The following is an 8,994-nucleotide window of genomic DNA, read 5'->3' on the forward strand; positions in this document are numbered from 1 at the left end:
ATTCCGGATGCTCACCTGGAAAAGGTAGAGTATAAAAGGAAGCCATTTTGTTTAGTTGTAGTTAGTGTTTTGCTGTTATCATGCTCCTTCTTTAATAAAGTGCCAATCCATGGATGTCTTTTACTCCAGTCTCGCGTCATATTATTGGACAGAACCTATGACCGCCGGCCAAAACTGACAAAGATATTTACAGCTAGCATGAAAACTTCAAACATTTAGTAATTAAGAAATGACTGAACACACAAACAAACTAATAAATAAATAAATTCAAGTTTAAATAAGCCTGGACTGTATATAAGCATGTGTAAATATGGGACCCTAACTTGCTCACTCTAAATATTATGCTGTTATACATATATCTTTCTAAATTACACTTTTACCCTATTTTGAGAAGCCAGCTGCGATGAAGAAGATGAAGAGGTTAAGGACTGATCTATGGACTGTTTAGTCTTTGAGAAAGTCACACTTCTTCCTGTCTTCATACTAATCATGTGCTGTCTATAGCTTACTATTCATATTCCTATTGATCTTCTCAAAGAGTTTTCTTTTAAAGGAATAACTGCAATGCTACAAAGGCATGTTAGCGTAAGAAATATGCATTCACAATTTGAAGACTTTGGTTAACTTCATTTAGCTCCATTTAATTCCTCACTTGTCTCCTTGTGTCCGGGCAAGAACAACAGCCATATTAATTCCTCTTTCACTCTTGGTGCATTTATAATTTAGTGGCGCCGAAATGACAAATGGGACATAATTTTTGACAAATGATATCATAACTAGCCATGATGTGAAAGGCTAACAGACTAAGGCTGGTCTTTAGGTAAAAGCTCAGCAGGCCATTAAAATTTCATAATATGAACAAAAAGGCAATTAAGATATCATTAAGGGGGTTAGCACCCAAAGGATATACCTCAAGCTTATTACAGTGCCCTTTGATAGGCCTGTACCTAACCGCTGTTGCAGCCTGCACTTCAGAGACTTAAAAGAGATGAGTTGTAGCCCAGTGACAAACTGCTAAATGGGAGATATTGTCTCTTTCAATATGTCAACAAAAGCCTGTGTTTGAATTTAAGTGCACAATCGTGGCCAGAAAATTAGTTCAGACTTGGTTTAAACTAACTCCTGATGGTTAGTTTATAGAGGAAAAAGAAACTTGTTAATTTCTGACTGTTTTATCTCATCGGCTTATTGAAGCTCTGGGGTCATAAACGCTGAAGGAACTGTAATACAAATGGAAACAGGTCAATAAACAAACAAAATAAATGTGTAGAACAGAGCTGTTACTTCTTAGTGTCACGAGAATCAAGCTTGAGAAGAAAACTGATCAATACGTAGCAAATACAATTCACTGTTAATAACTACCCCACTCTTACTGAAGAAATTCTGTTCAGTTGTCTCATAGGGCTTTCATGTGAAATCCGCAAACAGTTGCATATTAAAAACCACACTACATCCACCCTTTAACCCTAGATGAGTATGATCAACGCAAACCATTTGGGCTCCTGTAATTGCTTTAGCTTAGAAATTGCAGTGTGTTGTAAGCTGGATAAGACCATGTACAAAATGGATGGCTGTGCCCTCAGCCCAGAATGACTGTGTGTGTGATCAGTGTCTGTCCCAAACAGCTGCAGGGTGACTCCCTGCCCTGATGGCCATTACTCAGTCTGATGGATGGAGTGATGGTGTAAAAAGTGGTGGAGAGAAAAAGAGAGGGGTAATAGGAAAGTAGGAGGACTCAAAGGAAGCAGTGGACAGCACATTAGGGCAAAATGAACAAGATAGTGAGAGGGAACAGAGGAATGGTTCGAGGAACAGAGGCCACAAGAGGTCGAAATGTTAAAGTGAGATGAGAGGAGGTGAAGGAAGAAAAAAAGAAGTGGAGAGATGGTGATATGGGATCTGGGCATGACAACAGTGAATAGTGCTGATAAGAAATGGAAGAGGAGGCAGAAGAGGATGCTACTTTAGGTAATTGGTTTATTTTCATGGGGAGAATCCATCACCATTTCTGTAAATACATCAGTAACTGCCCGTGATAATTTTCAGTCCTTGCTTCTCAACATGATGTAAAAATTAAAAGAGAGCGAGAGAGAGAACATAAAAAAATCTGTTAGCGTTTAAAAACACAAACTGTATACTACATAAACACAAAACATAGCAAGTGTAGAATGCAGAATTCAAAGTAAAATAAATTAGTTACCAAATCTTTTGAAAAAATTTACATAATTAAAAAAGAAGAGTAGGCGAACAGGTTTTCTTTCTGCATTTCACAAGTAACTTCACACAGAAACATCAACAATTGCACAGCACTCCAGCTAGCACTCTTTGATGCAAACCATGAAAAGCATACTTTGCTAGTGGCACTTTGGACTTTGTAGGCAATATTAGAGTGGCTCTACTCAAAAGCAGTGTTTGCATTTACATGTGGTATTCAGTCTCACTGACTACATTCTTGTCCTTTTACAATGCCAGATGGTACTGTGCAACAAGTTGAAAGGTCTTAAAGCAGCAATAACTGGTTTGTATTTTGGCAATTTTTACACAACACAACAAGCTGTAAACAACCACCAACCACAGGACATTGCAGTAATGCATGTAGCACAAATGCATTTTTTCTTTTCAGTTGTTAAGTGCTTCATAATGTCCAAAACCAGGTGTTGTGTTATTAATTCTTATTTTAAAATTTATCTTATAGTGAGGACACTTTAACCTGGCAAATACCAAAGAATGTCACGACACGTGTAAAAGCAAAACAAAAGCTCTGCTGCAGTAAGCTAGCTTGTTAGTGTCCCCATCACTACCTGCCATGATAACTTGTCTTTGTACAATAAAGAAAATGTTAAGAATAAGTATGCTTTGTTGCACACTACGTTTTGATCATTATGAGTACAGGCTGTACGCTTTATGTAGCCTTACTTGATAGTGTGAATCCAGTTATTCTCTCAAAAAACAAACAAATAACAAATGTAAGTATGAAAGCATGTGATTTGAAATGCATCACAAAAGTCTGATGATGATTATCTGTACGTTTGTTGGTATGAGCAAAATCTTTTCACATAGTCATTCAGATAGTGGCTCTGTTTCAAAATCACGCAGAAGATTTAAATGAACCAAAACACATTTTTAGCATTCTTTGCTACTCATTTGTGGCTTTAAATAGCCTACTCTTTCACAAAAAAGCAGTTGGTGTAATAGAAATGATAATGATGACAATTAACAAGTAACTGATGGCACTGATAAGTGAACACCTTACGCATGTCATACTTGCTTTACACTAATGATGATGACGACAGGGATGATGGAGGAGGGAAGTGGAAAAGATCATCAATGCCATAAACAATAAATATGCAGTGATACTATCATTGCCATTAACTGTGGAAAAATTACTATACAATCCCCCCCACACACACACACACACACACACACACACACACACACACCTGTGTTAGATTATTAAAGCTACAACACATTGCCTCAGCTATTCTGAGAGAAAAAAAGAAAAGTTCTTCCTCTGTATGCTGTAATACCATCATGCTTAAAAAAGCTCAATAAGCAATCTGTATCTGTCTCAGCTTGGCCCTTCGCGCTGATGTGCTCCACTCGGGGTCTGTTTGGTTATGCAGTGATTGTCTTCTTTCCTGCCCTTCTTACTGGCTGCCTCCAAACCTCGGAACTTCAGCATACACAAAACTGCATTTCTGAGTCTCCCCAGACAGTAGACCAATCTATATGCTCATATTCATCTTAGCTGGAACTGATCTGTTCTCTGTCTTAATGCACTGGCCTTTCCCCGGAGGTTAGGTGAGGCCCCCCATCATATTCCTCCCACTCTCTTTCTCGCTGTCTCTCTCCGTCTTGCTTTCTGAGAAAATGAAAGATTTAATCCACTAAAGACAGCACAGGCACTTTAACAAATACAACAGTCAATATTCATGCAGATATACTGTACATGCGCGTGCTGCACCTGCAGGCTCAAAGTGACCCATGTGTGCGGAAATTGATTGACAGTGAGACAGTGAGGGAGGTCCCCATTATAGCCAGAGTCTGGGGGAAATGGTTGAAAGATTCACAAAGGGGGATTGGTTTCTATCAAATCGCCTTTAAAAATGGATGAATCCTCTAAATTACTCAAGCGGTTGCCTGCCCCACCCGAAATCCCCAGTTAGAAAATAGATGTTTATGTTCAATATGCTTGCTTTTCTCCCCCCCAGTCCAGCTCCACTCATCCTGCAACCCAGCCACATTCAATTCTGAAATTGTTTTGTTATGTGGTTGGCATAATGAGTTATGATCGATCTCTATTGAGGGAGAGAGAGCGCGAAAGAGAGAGAGAGACCATTGTTGATGGGGGGCTATGTCTTGGGGCTGCCCATATAATATCATCTAAGCACTCCATCTTAGCTGGAAGACAAGGAGATAGAACAATAAATATAACCTGATACTCTGCCGCTGTGATAATTGAAGGATTCATGGTCTAATGGCTGAGCAAACTACAGACGCGATAGAGCGTTCAAGTTAGCTGAAGGTTTATGTGTGTGTTTTCTGTTGTTGGGATTCAAAGCATCTGCCAAAATACAAATGTCTTTAGCTTTAAACCGCTATAGAGAATGTTTTCACTTTCCTTTGGGCTTTTATGAATGTTTGAACACATCTTTGTTTATTCAAGCAGTGTTGCATTCGAACTTCGTGACATTGGATGGGTTCTGCAAGAATCTGCTGTATGTAATGCAATATATCCCCAAACCTCATAATCACCAAGGTACAGCTTGCTTCTTTGCTGTATTAAAGCCTCAAAACTCCTGGCAGTCAATTAGGGGCCGTTGTGTATGTCAACGAAGCGAGGCGAGTTTGCTTGCTGATATTATGGCTAATTAGCTCGACTCAGCTCCCCCAAGACAGAGAGGGAGACACTGAGGTATTGTTGTGGTTTCACTGACGTTCCAAGCAGAATCTCTTAAGTCTTGAATGCATAATCCTCTCCTCAACATTTCTTCAGCAGAAAAACTGGAGATCATTTGTACATTTGAGGCTTGGATGTCTTCTGGAGACAGAGGCAAGCTCAGATGATAGGAATTCAATAGTTTTGCTGCATACTTTATATCTTCCAGGATTTATAAGAAGCAGTAGATACAGAAGAAGACCAGAATTTAGCATTGACTTTCCTGTAGCTGTCATTAGTTTACTGAGGATTCTGTCAGTTGCAAAGCCTACTTCATATGCCCAGCCAGTGGATTTAAGCGTGATGACTGCCTCATGTGTACAGGAAACCAGAATATTAAATGAATGCTCAAGGAAAACCCTTTGATTTATTAAAAGAAGCAGTTAGATAACTGTCGAAAAATGATTTCATGTCATAGCTTGGTGGCGTTTCTATTGATTTATTTAAAATATATGAAAGTGTTCACTTAGGGCATAGAAGTATTATTGTTAGAGCGGTGCAGTGGCATTAAAATATAGAACTTTGGTTATAACAGTAGCTCTTCCTCACACACAAGGATATTGTGTCAGCTAAAACTAAATATATATCTAAAGTTGTTTATGTTTCCCAGCTGAGCACTAGGTTAGATGTAACACTGAGGAATCTGTGGTCTCTCATGACAGAACATGTTATCCCTGCACTGTCAGCCAAAATGCTTTCACAAAGAAGTGCTGTAGTTTCATATATCATTAAATGGGTTTCTTATTTTAGAAGAACTTAGTTTGACTAAATTTCTAATGTATATATTTAAAAAGTCAGAAGGGTGTGTGGGGGGTGGGTGGATGTATGTGATATGATAACACAGCACATGTGAGCAAACTGGGGGCTACAGGATCATGAAAAACATTCAATATTAATGTTTTATGCATAGACAGTATAGAAGATGAATGTAGCCATCTCCCCCTAGTTTCTGAAAGCTTGATTTAAAACCATGAAATAAGTGTCCTGATGCATGCTCAATCATCCAGATAAGGAAATCCCAAAAAGTTGATTCTGTTCATCTAAGTGTTGCATTTTCATTGGGACAAAGGTTTCGTCACTCACGCACGAGTCTTGGGACTGAATAAGTCACTTGGACTTTTTTGGGATGGGCCTTGACATATTTATTTTCAATGTTGTAATCACAACATTTCATGATTTAATCCTGTACTTTGAAATATAGTATAACCAAGATGTTTAATGTAGACTTTGATTCGATGTGACCAAAAATAAGCAAATAAGTCCTTTAATTCACCAAGAAAGTGTTTAAAGACTGTGGTTTTGTGTGGTGGACAATAGCATGGTGCTTAGCACTGTTGTCTCACAGCAAGAAAATCGACCACATTGAAGCCTTTATGTGTGGAGTTTGTGTAGACATTAAAGCTGGTGCGCCAGAATGTCATAATAGGGGGTTCTTCAAATAAAAGGGGGGAGCAAGTGAATCAGAAACCCAGGGCCCAGAGATGCTACAGGGCCAATCAGAAAAAGTTTATTCCCCAAGGCGGACAGCAGGAATAAAAACAAACTTCTTAAAAACAAAACGTATACAATAAAATGTTCTCAGTATGCCAAGATTCCCACCAAGACTAGATAAGACTTTATTGATCCCATGGCGGGGAAATTTGTGCAATAAACATCATTCTAAAGCTGGTAAAATACAATGTGCTCTTTGTGCAGTAAAATCCCCCACAGTCAAATGCATTATTTCCCACTGTTCGGAACTGAGTTGCCACGTTACACTTCTCGGTCCTTTCCTGACAATCGGGCAGCACAATCTTTCCAACGCCTGGCTTCTACGTGTTCCTCCTCTTCATGTCTGGGCCTCCTCTGTCTCTGTGCTCAACCATCCATCCATCCATCCTCTTCTGCTTTATCCGGGGCCAGGTCGCGGGGGCAGCAGCCTAGGCAGAGAAGCCCAGACCTCCCTCTCCCCAGCCACTTCCTCTAGCTTATCCGGGGGAACACCAAGGCGTTCCCAGGCAAGCCGAGAGATATAATCTCTCCAGCGTGTTCTGGGTCTGCCCCGGGGCCTCCTCCCAGTGGGACATGCTTCCGGTACGATGGCGCCTGTGTCTGGCTTTGCCGCTGCTGGTCGTAATTTTTCTGTGCTGTTTTTCTCTGCCCTTTTGTTATCGCTTCTTGTCACTGATGTGTTGGCTGCTTCAGTCTATGATCGCCTGGCGCTGTTGTCCATCCAATCTTCTATGTTGGGTCAAGATACCTCATTCTCCTGTGACTGTGTTTTCCATCCTCTGCTGCCAACACCGGTGCGTGGATCTTCGTCAGGCGTCATCTATGGTGCCCTTCTGAGTCCACGCAATTCACGTAGGAAGAGAGGCAAAAGAGCAGGTGTCCAGGTGAGACTCAGACTGCTCTGGAAGCGGGGATTAGCTGTACCTTGATCTACGAGGTGGTGCTACCTAAGGAGTGTTCATCCAGACTCTCCAGGTGTTTGTGTCACGGTCTCGCTGGCAGACCGTGGGGATGTGGGGAAAGGAGGACCCAAAATGCAGGACTCTACAGTGCAACAGTGTTTATTTACAGTGGTGACAATCCGAACAACAATAAATCCCCCCGTGCGATCCCAACTCCCGTTCCGTGTCTTCTCCTTTATCCCGTGCTCCGTGCTCTGTCTCCGTTCCCTGTGTACTCTCCGTGTGCTGCCTCCTGGTCGCCACAATTCCTCCTGAGGAAACACGCATACCAAAGGCAGCCGTGAGTACAAAACCTAACAGTAGACTTGCACTAACCTTGCACAATACACTTAAGACTGACGGGAAGTCACTCAACGATCCAGCGTCGAGGAGCTCTCAGCCACACTGTTTTGAAGCTCCTCTGACGAGGCTTGATCGGCGCTAGGTGTGTGTGGATTCCTGGGTGGGACCGGTCAGCTGGCAGGGCCACACCCACCAGGCCTAGAAGTGCCTGCCACGACCGCACCCTCACACACATGCACACACCCATAAACACCTGACAGTACACCAACACGGAAAACAAGACAGCAGACACAACCATAATAACAATAACCACAATAATAATGATAATAACTACAATAGTAGTCCAGACTGCTCACGGACCCCGAATCCCTGGAACTGGGTCCGTGACAGTTTGGTGCTTCATCCCCACGGTGAGTGGAATTTACAGACGTCGCGGATCAAACCCTCAGTTTCTACGTCCACTAAATCGGGCCGCTTCTCATAATAATCCGACTTCTACGTCGCTGAACGTTACGCTCCTTAATGCACGATCAATGACCAATAAAACGTTCTTGTTGAACAATTTTATTCTTTCCAAAAAACTGGATTTTTTATTTCTAACTGAAACCTGGCAGCATGATGGTGACTATACATACTTCAGCGAACTTTGCCCGAGTGGGTATTCCTTCGTCAGCCAGCCTCGGACGTCCAGTCGTGGAGGAGGTCTCGCTGCAGTGTTTGGAAACCAGTTTCACTGTCATTCAGTAATGGTCGGACACTTTTCATTGTTTGAACTACAGCTGGTTAGAGTTGGAAATAAAGATTTGCTTCATTGTGATGTAGTATATCACCTACCTGGCATTAATAGCCTGTTTTTAAAGGATTTTAGTAACTTCTTATCCTCCACTTTGAAGCTGTCCAGACTGGCTATAGTCGGGAATTTTAATATACACATTGATGATGACTCTGACCCCTTTGCTAGAGGTTTTCTTAGCCTCATGGACTCTTTCCATTTTACACAGCATGTGTCTGTTTTACCTCCTTATAATGATGTTGATTTACTAACAAATCTTTTTAATAACTCTTGTCTCTCTATTTTAGACAATATTTGTCCTGTAAAAACCAGATTAGCTGCCTATTTCTCAGACCTTGTGTCAAAGAGCAGAGGTAACCCCAAGGTACTTTTTGACACCATTAGTGATATTGTTGTTCCTGCTCCACCTGCTGTTTCAATTACCTCGAATGAAGATTGTGAAAATTTTCTTTCTTTCTTTGTTGAAAAAGTTAGTAATATCAGGAACAATATCTCTCCTTTTGTGTCTTTCTTGTCTGCTCCAACCC

This window comes from Pundamilia nyererei, unplaced genomic scaffold (assembly GCF_000239375.1).
Source record: "Pundamilia nyererei isolate P.nyererei 1_Seehausen unplaced genomic scaffold, PunNye1.0 scaffold00075, whole genome shotgun sequence".
NCBI classification, from domain to species: domain Eukaryota; kingdom Metazoa; phylum Chordata; class Actinopteri; order Cichliformes; family Cichlidae; genus Pundamilia; species Pundamilia nyererei.